General features: G+C 48.8%; 1 pseudogene; it reads right to left on the reverse strand.

Moving 5' to 3' along the window:
• Nucleotides 1-4,942: 4,942 nt before the first annotated feature.
• Nucleotides 4,943-5,067, reverse strand: LOC120103325 (small nucleolar RNA SNORA17; annotated as a pseudogene).
• Nucleotides 5,068-11,182: the final 6,115 nt, after the last annotated feature.

The following is an 11,182-nucleotide window of genomic DNA, read 5'->3' on the forward strand; positions in this document are numbered from 1 at the left end:
TGATGGTGGTGGTGGTGGTGGTGGTGGTATATTGACTTTTTCCTGTAAGCTTAGCACATAGAAGGTGGAAGCAGGAGGCTCAGACGTTCAAGGTCATCCTGAGTTACATAGTGAGTCTGAGGCCAGTCTGGACCTCAAAACGAAAACAAAACCAAAAAAAGTAAAAGACAGATGATGACAGCCACTGTTCTGCTGTGATGTGTATTGCCTCAGAACGGAAAGCTGCCCCAGAGCCAGCCAGGGAGAGTATCCTAGACTATCTTGACACCAGCACAGTCCTCCTGCTCACTGGGATGGGGTCGCTCTCTTCTCGTGGCCATTTGTCTTTTTGACAGAGGCTTCATGAAGTAAACCAGGAAGGTCTCAAACTCATAGTCCTGTTTCCACATCTGGAGTTCAGAGTGTGTGCCACCATATCCTGGGTATCTTGCAACTTTTGGAATAGGTGTTTTGATGCTATAAACATGATGACTTGACCGGGATTCCAGTCAATAAGGATTCCACGTCTTAGAGATTTTTCAAGGTAACACTATAGAGAGATCTAAAAAACCCAGCGGAAATCAGAATGTTTTTCAAGTCTAATTCACATTTCACAGAATGTGTTTTAAGGCTTGAGCTGTGATTTTTATTTGTGAAGACCATTGGGCCACTAAAAGGAAAATCCATATAATTGATACAGTGATAATCTGAGCTGACATTTTGATGAAACTGTATCTCCTCTAATTCTTCATGCTTTTGTGTTTTAAAAATATCAGCAATAAAATTTAGTTTGGCACCCTGCCTTTGAAATCAAGCAAACAAAACAAAATAAAAGTGTCTTGCTGAGAGAGCAGGTGGCAACCCCCCCCCCCAACCCTGTCCCCTGCACCCAGAAGGGATGAGCAGATATTGCCACATAGGAGTTAAGTCTGCTCTTAAGACTCATTGGAAAATAACACACTAGAGAGCCTGTGGGCCTCCTGACTCATCTAACTCCATTCAATCAGCACTCAAGTGTCTCAAAAGCATAGTGATACATTTATATACAATGTTATAATGTTAGCTATAAATGTTAGCTATCTTTCTTTTGTTTTTGGTTTTCTGAGGCAAGATCTGGGACTCCGTATGTAGACCAAGCTGGCCTGGAACTCAAAGAAAAATGTTCACCCATCAAAGGACTTTTGACCCAAATAAAACTTTTTATGATGAAACAAAGACAATTGCCTTTTATTGGTTGTTTGTAAAAAGCATCTAGCTGCAGCTGGAGCGTGTTAGGTAGAATGCTTGCCTAGCATGCATGAAGCTCTGGGTTTGATCCCCAGCACTGTGTAAACCAGCTTTGGTGGTATATGTTTGTGGTCCTAGCACTTGGAGGTAGAAATAGAAAAGCAAGGTCTTTTTGGCTAGAGATTGACTTTAAAGCCAATCAGGACTACATGATGCTAAATTAAAAAAAAACAACATTTAGCTAGGTCTCTGGTGTAGGCCTGTAAGCCCAGATACCAGAGAGGCTGAGGTAGGATAATAGTAAGATCAAGGCTTGACTGGGCTACTGAGTGAGTTTGAGCTTACCCTGGCAATGTAATGAGATATTTTAAACTGAAAAGTCAGAGAGCTGGGGATCATAGCTCAGTGGGAAAGTGCTTGGCCAGCAGGTTAAAAGCCATTGGTTCAATCCCCAGCGCTATAACATAAAAGTCACAGTGAGTGTCCAGTTGTATGCATGCATGCTTTCAGGGAGGCTGAGGGTGGAGCTTTCTTTTTGGGATGTAAGAAACACCTGCCACAGTGTAAATAACCACCAGACGTATCGATAGCTTAAAGATGCCAAGGATTCCACCAGGGTTCTACCATGCTCGAGTGCCCCAAGACCAGCGTGAAATAAGTATGGGAGATAATTCAGCAATAAGTCCCCAAACCTCAGGGAAGACCAGCTGAGGCTTGACCATAGCACAGGGTCTACCCTGTCACCCAGACTTGTGCAGTGCAGGCTACCCCAGCAGTGCGCAGGACCCTCCCAATGCATGGTGCTTTTTTTTTTTTTTAAATGTATTTAGGATAACTTTTTCTTTGGTGTGTGTGTGTGTGTGTGTGTGTGTGTGTGTGTGTAAGCCATTCAGGTGTGAGCATTCAGCTAGCAAGGGACAAATACAATGAGCTACTTATCAATCCATATTTAATTTCTTAGTGTTATGGATCTCAGACCCTTGCTCCTGCCTTGGCTTTTCCCTTCTACCTTACGGATCATGATATTTTATTTATGAACCTAGTAATTTTTATATAAAGTAAGATCACATTTACTTTCTCATTGATTGGTATTCAATTAAGTCATAAACTTGACAGATTAAATCCTCGTAAACTTTTAAACCACTCAAACATTTAATTAAGCAAATTCCTTTAGATATTTCAAAGTACAATTACAAATTTAATTTATCCAATTCAAATACTTCAAATACCTGACAAGGGAGCCTTACAAATATGATGAACAAATTCTTCCTAAGCACTCAAGCAACTTCTGTAAATCTAATCAGATGCGAAACTAGTTGCTTAGATTTCGTTTTAAATATTATAAAGGCAAGACATGACATCACATGCCTGTCATGCCAGCACAAGAGAGGCTGAGGCAGGAGAATCCAACGTTTAAGACCAGTATGGGTTTCCTGGTAGAAATCTGTCTCTTAAGAAACCCTAAGAAGCATGTAGAAAAAAAAAAACTCTTACCCCCACTCGGCCCCCAGACCTCCTTAATGTGTCTTATTACAACTGAAATACAAATTACAAAAAGTATCAATTCTATGGGTTCATTTCTTCTTGTGTTAGAAGTGAGGTCTATCCTTGGACCTCTGTACTTACTTCCTCAGACCTGGGGATGAAGCCCAGGCCCCTGAGCATGCTAGGCAAGAGGTCTACCACTGGTCACACCATAGCCCCTGGACCTCTATCTTTCTCATTCTAATGGAGAAGAACAATGTCTTAAATTAAATATACTTAGTAGAGATCTGGGGATGTGGCTCAGTTGGGAAAGGGCTTGCCCAGCATGCACAAAGCCCTAGATTCCATCCCCAGCACCACAGAAACCAGGTGACTGGTAGGACATGCCTGTTGGCTCAGCACTTGAGAGGTGTCTGCAGGAAAGTCAGAACTTCAAAGTCTGAGCTAGATGGCTCGGTGGTTAAGAAGGCTTACTGCTATTTCAAAGGACCAGAGTTCAAATCCCATCTCCCACAAGGAGTAGCTCACAATATCCTATAACTCCAATCCCAGGTGACCCAGGTGGGCTTTTCAAACATCACATACATACAGAATAAGCTCCCTCCCTCCTCCTTCCTTCCCTCCCCACCTCTCATACACACAGATTTTTTTTTTCCGGAGCTGGGGACCGAACCCAGGGCCTTGCGCTTCCTAGGCAAGCGCTCTACCACTGAGCTAAATCCCCAACCCACACAGATTTTTTTTAAAAGCTCATATTGATTCTTCATAAATTTTACTTCATGTACCCTAATCCCATTTATCTCCCCCTCCCCCTGTGCCTGCCCTCAACTCTTGCAACCACTCCCCTACAACAGGAAAAAAAAACTCATTGTGGAAGCTGTAGTGTGTCACAGTGTGTCCCACAGTATACCCTTTTATCCACACGTTTTTGCTTGCAAATGTTCACTGCGATGACCCTTTGGTCTGGTTCAAGGCCTCTGTCCTCTGTCACTTTATCAATAATGGAACCTCACTGGGACTCCTCTAGGACATCCTGCCGTTGCTGTGCCATGGAGGTCCTGCAGCTTTGCATCTGTGAGTCTGCCCTGCCTCACACACTCCAGCAGTTCGTGGATGGGGTAGATGTTCCAGTGGGACAGTTCAAAGCCCTGAATCTGAACATGAGAGGCGTATCTGAGCTGATCAGCCACCAGCTCTCCCACTCTCATGCCCTTGCAGCCGGCTCACCAGCAACGCCCCCACTCCTATCCCCACCGCATCTTCAACCAGGGCCTGCTTTACCCTACTACCCAGGTGAGGTCAAGGGCCTACTCTCCCAAGTGTTGCTACTAATGAGAAGCAGGACCAGTTCTCCTGCTCTAAGGACCCCAGGTGGTGAAGGTAGGGGAGGGAATGGGGAGGGAGAAGCAGTGGAGGTCTCTTTCCCTCCACCAAATGGAGACCAAGTGGTAAGGTCAGCTCTCCCACTCTCATGGCTCACCCGCAACTCCTGCAATGTCAGGACCTGCTCTCCCCAAGTACTGCAGCTGGCTAGGGGTGGGTCAGCTCTCCTGCCCTTATACCTCCAGGGCCAGCCTCCCAAACAATGCCCATGAGAGGGGTGGGGCAGGTTCTTCATAGCTCTCAGACATCAACATGTCCCCAGGTGGCAGCCCAGACCAGGGACTTCAGATCTCTGCTACTGCAGGGCCAGGGATCCAGATGTGTCCCTCCCCCCTGTGGCAGCACAGGCCAGGAGCCCCCCAGATGGCATCATCAGCTGCTCACATCAGGCTGCTCCCTACTACCCTGAGTCTCCAGTTCTGCCTCTCTTCATTGTGCCCACATCCTTCTGTTTCTCTTTCTCTTCCATTTCTCCACCACTTACTTGCTCCTCTTAGTGATGCCCAGGATCTCCTAGTGTTTAGGATCCTCTCAGGAATGATCTCAGGAGTGTTAAGCCCCACCCATGCATTGTGGCACTGAACAGGGGTCATTGCAGGCATGATCTGACCCTCCTAGGCCTGCATGACTCCTAACTGGTGTTCATATTAGGCTAGCTACCTGTCCAGGTTCTATGGTGCTGATCTGATGGCCATCTTGGGCTCGGTCCCTACTACCTTGCCTGAGTAGCTCCTTATGAGCGTTGTCTATCTGGGACTCACTCCCACACAGAGTCCCCAGTACCAGGCAGGGATTCTTTAAGTCTCTAGCAGCCTGACTGGGCCTGTGCTGGACTGGTGATCATCTCAGGCTAGTTCCCTGACCAGGTTGTCTTAGGCTCACTCTTTTCAGGGACTTTTAGGCTACTACTGATCATAGTCAGAGCCTCTCCTCTGCCACCTACTGACACACATGGGACACAGCAGCCACACCTGCAATGCCTCTAGGAGCAAGCAAATTAAAATTTCAAGAGAATTTGAAGGTCATCCTTAGCCACAGAGGGAGTTTGGGGCCAGCCGTGGCTGCTCTAGCTCTTATGGGGGGGCGAGGCAGGGACACAAGAACAACAAAAGCACATTACAACAAAGAATCCACAAGACCTCAGGCCCATGTCACAGAAGATAGTGGCATGAAACACAAGTTGCCAACAGAGGCCAGTGCAGGACAGCCTGCAGTTATCTGCCATTTTGCTCCAGAGTGGTGAGTTTCCATCAGCCACACCACTGATCCTCTTGTTTTGAGGCTGGGACTCACCCAACACCATGGGCCTCTCTAGGTTATTTCTTGGGAGCTACCAGCCGGTGTGTGAAATTCCTGGGGATCCACCGCACTGCCTTCACTCCCTTCTTACAAAAGCAATTTAACTGTGCAATTGTTTAAACTAACACTACTAAAACAGGCTCCGGCCCGTTCTCTCTACAACACACCCGCTGTCTTTACAAGTTGGTCTGTTTTTCCTCTAAGTCAGGAGATGTTGGATGTTCTGGATTCGAGCTCTTAGCCACACATGTCTGCTGCTGACATTTTTAAACACCTCTTCTTCAGCTGCTGTGAAGACTGGTCTCTCTCTGAGGTCCTCTACTCTACTACTTACTCCTGATAACGTCAACTGGCCATCGGGCATGGCGAGCTGGGTCCATGAACTGCTGCCTCAGCCTTGCCCTCAGTCTCCCTCGCCATCTCCTCCTCTGCGTATCTGCTTTGAAATCAAAAGTGGGCACTGCTCTTTCTCCAGCTGCTCCTCCCCCATTTACTGGAACAATGGAACCTTGGAACATATGATTATAAAACAGAAAATTTATGCAGAAAGTTTATGAGAATACAAGTAGCCCAGCTTCTGTAAATAACTCCTCCCCAATGCTCCTCTGAGTCACCCTAATTAAATTTATTGGATCCCTAGAAATAAGATATGAAAGTGTGTGTGTGGGGGGGGGAAGGGGTTAGTTGGCAAAAGGAGAGGCATGAGGGGGAGAAGGCAGACAAGAGAAAGTAACAGGTAGAGATGAATATGTTCAAAATACATTGTAACAATACATTATACACAGCACACAATGCATTATTTCACAATGAAATACATTTCTATACACAATTACTATATGCTAATAAAAACTGGAAAAAGATGCACAAACATAATTGCACAATTTAGCAAAGATAAACACCCACACACTCACCACCCACAGTGCCAGAATGCAAAATGAGTGTGTGTGTGTGTGTGTGTGTGTGTGTGTGTGTGTGCGCGCACGCATTTAAGTTTTGCTTGTATCTGAACATATTGAGACTATGTCTCAAAAAAACAAGACCTAAACCTGAGTCTATGGTTAGGAAGCCAGATAGAACTGGCCTCTGTCTCTCTGGACCTCATGCACTGCCTATTCCTGTGGGGCCCGTGCTCCTATTTCTTAGAATAATGTTCAGAGAGACACCAGCTCGGAGTAGGCACACATAAGTTCTTGACGTGTCTCTTTTGTTATCTAGTGAGGAAACCCAAGACTTCCTCAGGTACTTCACAGAAAATGGTTCAACTCAGGGAATTGCTTTAAATTGCCAGTGGAAAGAGACAGAGCTGTAATGTCGCTGGGAGCTCATGAGTCTCTTCTTACCATCAGAGCTGTTAGACACTGTCTTTTTTTTTTTTTTTTTTAATTCTTTTTTTTCAGAGCTGGGGACCGAACCCAGGGCCTTGCGCTTGCTAGGCAAGTGCTCTACCACTGAGCTAAATCCCCAACCCCGTAGAGTGGCTTTTTACTCCTTTTCACTGCCTAATCTTTCATGGATCCTCCCTGTTGGCAGAACCCACCCAGAACCCAGAATTGTAAAGGTATCTGGGAAATGTAGTTTTCTAGTCTTCTAGCCCTGCTCCTTCCAGGGAGACACAGGCCTTTTTTAGAAACAGTGCTGGGACAGTGAGGGAGGCTTTGCATAGCCTTGAGTGTGGACCTCCTGGCACCTCTGCCTGGGGAATGGGACAATGAGGAAGGCCTGAGGCTGGGTCTTCAGGTTTCAAAAATGTTTGTAGCTCTGATCACCAGGAGCTCCAACCTGGCATTCTTGACATCAAAGAAGCAGCTAGATTATTCTAGATGTTATGCACAGCCATCGAGTCAAGGATTTGGTTGAGATCTTGATGACATTAATGTGGCATTATGACACAAATTCAGGATTCGGTCTCACCACTATGTTAATACTCCAGGATACGCCTTCCCCTGAGAACCTGTGACACCACCCTGTGACACTACCCTGTGACACCGCCCTGTGACACCACCGCATGGCAAGCATAGTGAAAGCAGCATTCTGTGATGAGGTTATGAGGTGCCCCCTTACAGGGCTGTGCACAGTGAGGCCCTAAGTAGGTCTCCTCACCCGCTTGCATGTTTATTGAGGATCTGTCATCATGATGGTTGACTAGTGGGTGTGCGCCAAGTAGCACACAGAAGAGGGGCCCTATTAGGCTTTAGAAATCTACTACAATGGATTAAAGGCTTTCCTCTTCATTGGGAAGGGCTGAGGCATTGGTGTGTGTGTGTGTGTGTGTGTGTGTGTGTGTGTGTGTGTGTGTGTAGCAGAGAGAGACAGAGACAGAGAGACAGAGAGACAGAGAGGAGAGGAGGAAGAGACTGAGAGGGGAGGGAGGGAGGGGAAGGGAAGGGAAGAGGGAGGCAGAGGGGTTGAGGGTGAGGGAAGGGAGGAAGACAGACCATCCTTTGACCTAGATGGTGGTTACAATATTACCAGAGCTGTGAGAGAGGAGGCTGGGTGAAACGGAGGTGGGAGCAGAGGGAGGCTGGGTCAAAGAGATGATCCTGGTTTGGTGGGAGCTCGCTGTTGGTGGAATGGGATTTAGGAGGAAGTTCTGTGCCAGGTGCTAGACCTGGGGTGGGGGAGAAGAAGGAAGGAGGGGAAGAAGAGAGTAGGAGGGAAGGAGGAGCTTATCAGTTTAGTACAACTGATGGAGCTAGCATTACATACACAGATGTGGATGCTGTGGGCCATCATGATGGCCCTGGGTGGTTATCAGGAAGCCTCTCCCCCTCTCACTCCCCCCTTGCCAACTTCCTAGGTAAGGGAGCATCGATTCAATCACCTGACCTGGGCTGTCCCCATCCTTCATGCCTGCATCTCCACTCTGGCTAGGGGCTCAGCATTTCTTTATCCTGCTCAGAGCCTGCAGAAACTGGTCTCCATACTCCCTCTCATCATCCCTCATGGCAACCAAAGTACTTGACTCTCTTGTCACAGGTTCCCACACATCACGACCCCTCCTCTCTCCCTTGGGTGTGGTTCAGAGCTCCTTGACATTGCTTTCAAACCTTTTTGGGACCTCGCTCTTGCGTTTCTTTCCAATTTAGGCCAACTCCTCCTTTTCAGTCTCCCCATCACAGCACCTAATTTCCTGCCACAGCGCCCCAAGCGCCTCCTGCCTCTGGGTCTTAGCACGGGATGGAATCCTTTTCCTACCTTCTATTGTCCAGAAAACTTCAGCCCTGCTTTCCTCTCTCCCAGAAACCTCCACGAGCCAGTGGTTGAGTTGGGACATCTCAGAGTACCCAGGGGCCCTTAACATAGGCTTGCATTTCCCGGCTGCTCGTTCATTCAGTCAGGGCAGGACATCGGGGCACAGACTTGCAGGGGCTCATCTGTCAGCGCAGAGGTCAGCGCTGCCCTGCGTGGTTATGGGTGCCTGGCTGTCTGCAGGTGCTTGTGTAGTGACAGGGTGGGGCCAGGCACGGAATGGAAGGGAGCGGTTGTGGCAGAGTAGTAGTTGGTGTCGTTAGAGGAGTTCTGATTTCTGCTGGAGCTGCTGGAGCTCAGTTTTTCTCTTGAGGTCCCAGCAGAGGTCCTTGGAGTTGAATGGGAATCCCCGGGGAGAAAAGGGGAGCCTCCTTCTGGCATCTCTGCGCAACGCCGGTCCAAACTGTCATAGCAACAGCGCGCACCGGCGCAGGGGCCAGCCAATGGCAGCGCGTTCCGGTGAGGTAATGCCCAGGCTTGGCAGCCCATTGGTTCCGCTTTGGCCCACGCTGGGATCCCGGGCGCGGGTGGAACAGGTTAGTGAGCAAGAGGAGCGCGTGCTCAAAGCCAGGCTCCATGCGCGCTCTTGCTTGTGGCCTTGCGCGCGCACGGGCTCTCCCTTCTCCTGCTGCACTGTTTTGGATCTGACCGCATCTTCTTTCTCTCGGTCTCCAATTATCTGGATCCTTCTGTGACCCTCCCGATGTGTTTCAGGGCCTTGGTGACTCCTGATGACTGTTCTGTCTCTGCGCTGCAGCTCCTGGTCTTCTCCAAACAAGGGCGCACTGAGGGTTCCTTGATTTGCAGCCAGGAGGTGACTCACCACCTCAGACTGCAGCCTGGTCTGGCCAGTCTCAGGGGCAGGACCTTCTTCCATAGAAGCTCGAGTCCTGCAGACTCAGACCGGGAGACCGAGTTGAGCCTTGGACTGTGCTAGCTCACCAGGTGTCCAGGGAAAGTCTGTGCTTTGGAGAAGGGGCAGGCACGGAGATGGGCTTGAACTTCAGCAATTACAGCAATTATAGAAAGGGTGGTTAGACACGTCTATGTGAAGGTAGCAGGACTTTGGCTATAATCATGTACAGCACGGTCTGTCCATGAACACAACATGCCCCTCTGTGCCACATTTGTATTTGGCTATATTCATGGGGAGTGTCTAGGAGTCATAGGCTTATCTGGGAAGCTGGGAGAGACGTCAGGGGCAGAATGGCAGGGGACTCAGCAGGAAAGATCAGTGTGGCCGAGGTGGGCAGTCCAGAAATGTACTCACATGAGGAATTTGCACTTGACCCCAACGGTCATGGGGGAGCCACTAGAGGATGTCTGAGCAGGGAAAAGTCATGGTCCAGCACTGGCTTCATGCAGTCATGGAGACTGTTTTGCTCAGCCCCTATGCCCAGTTTGAGGCCCTGAATGACTGTAGGGAAGAGATAGATACTTGTTGAAGGAAAGCAAGCACTAGAGGGTGGTTCTGATGGCAGGGGACATGATGAGGTGGGTGTGCTCCTGTGGTGGAGGAGAGAGGGCTCTGCTGGCTCACTTGCAACAGTAGGGACAAGAGTGGGAGAGCAACCACCGTGGGCAAACATTAACCGTGGGAGAGGTCCTCAGGGCAACACCTACCACGCTGCATTGAGCATCTGAGTGTGTATAGTGGGGCAGATGGGGCAGATTCCAGAGGAGAGGTGGGCAGGGCGGAGTGTGAGCCCCGGAGTCTGAAAGCAAAGGGTAGGGGTGGTGGATGCCCAGCTGGGGCTGCCGTGTGGAGAGTTATGGGCTGGGGTTACCTGAATGAAGTTGTGGATGAAGAACTGAGACTCCGGGAGGACAGGGATGCAGAAGGGCGACTGTGTCCCGGGAGGGTGTCCCAAGAAGACCCAGCTTGGGGTTGGGTATCAGATGAACTCTGACACTGGCTTGCCGGGTATCTTTGAGCGAGTTACTCTTCCTCAGGAATACTACCTCTGCTCTGTCAGCAGAGTCTCTCAGAGGCGGAGAGAGAGGGCTTCAAGGGCTCTTCTGTTTTCTGCCCCGATGCCTACTAAGAAATTGCTATTCTATTTTTATACTCTTCATTATGTTTATTCTGCGTACAGTGGGTGTACGAGCCTGCACACGTCACAGCAGGGTGAGGCACCTGCTGCCAAGCCTGATGACCAGAGGCCAAACCCCAGAACTCACACCGTAGAGAGAGAGAATAGATTCCCACAAGTTGCCGTTTGACCTCTACATATGCTCTATGGCCTGTGTGCACTTGTGCATGTGTGCACACATGTGCATGTGTGTGATGGGGCATGTGGAGCATAGGCTAGCCTTGAACTGGCTGTGCAGCGAAGCTAAGGATGACCCTGGACTTCTGCTCCTCCTTTGCCTACCCTCCAAGAGCTAGGATTTCAGATGTAAGCCAGCACTCGTGGTTTATGTGGTGCTAGGGATTGAACCTGCAGCTTCATGCATATTAGGCAAGTACTGATCCATATACATAGACGTATCCTGTTTTAGTTAGCTTCAGCTGTCAACTTGACATGGCCTGGAGTCCTCTGAGGGAAGTCTCAATTGA

Source organism: Rattus norvegicus, chromosome 5 (assembly GCF_036323735.1).
Source record: "Rattus norvegicus strain BN/NHsdMcwi chromosome 5, GRCr8, whole genome shotgun sequence".
In the NCBI taxonomy this organism is placed as follows: Eukaryota; Metazoa; Chordata; class Mammalia; order Rodentia; family Muridae; genus Rattus; species Rattus norvegicus.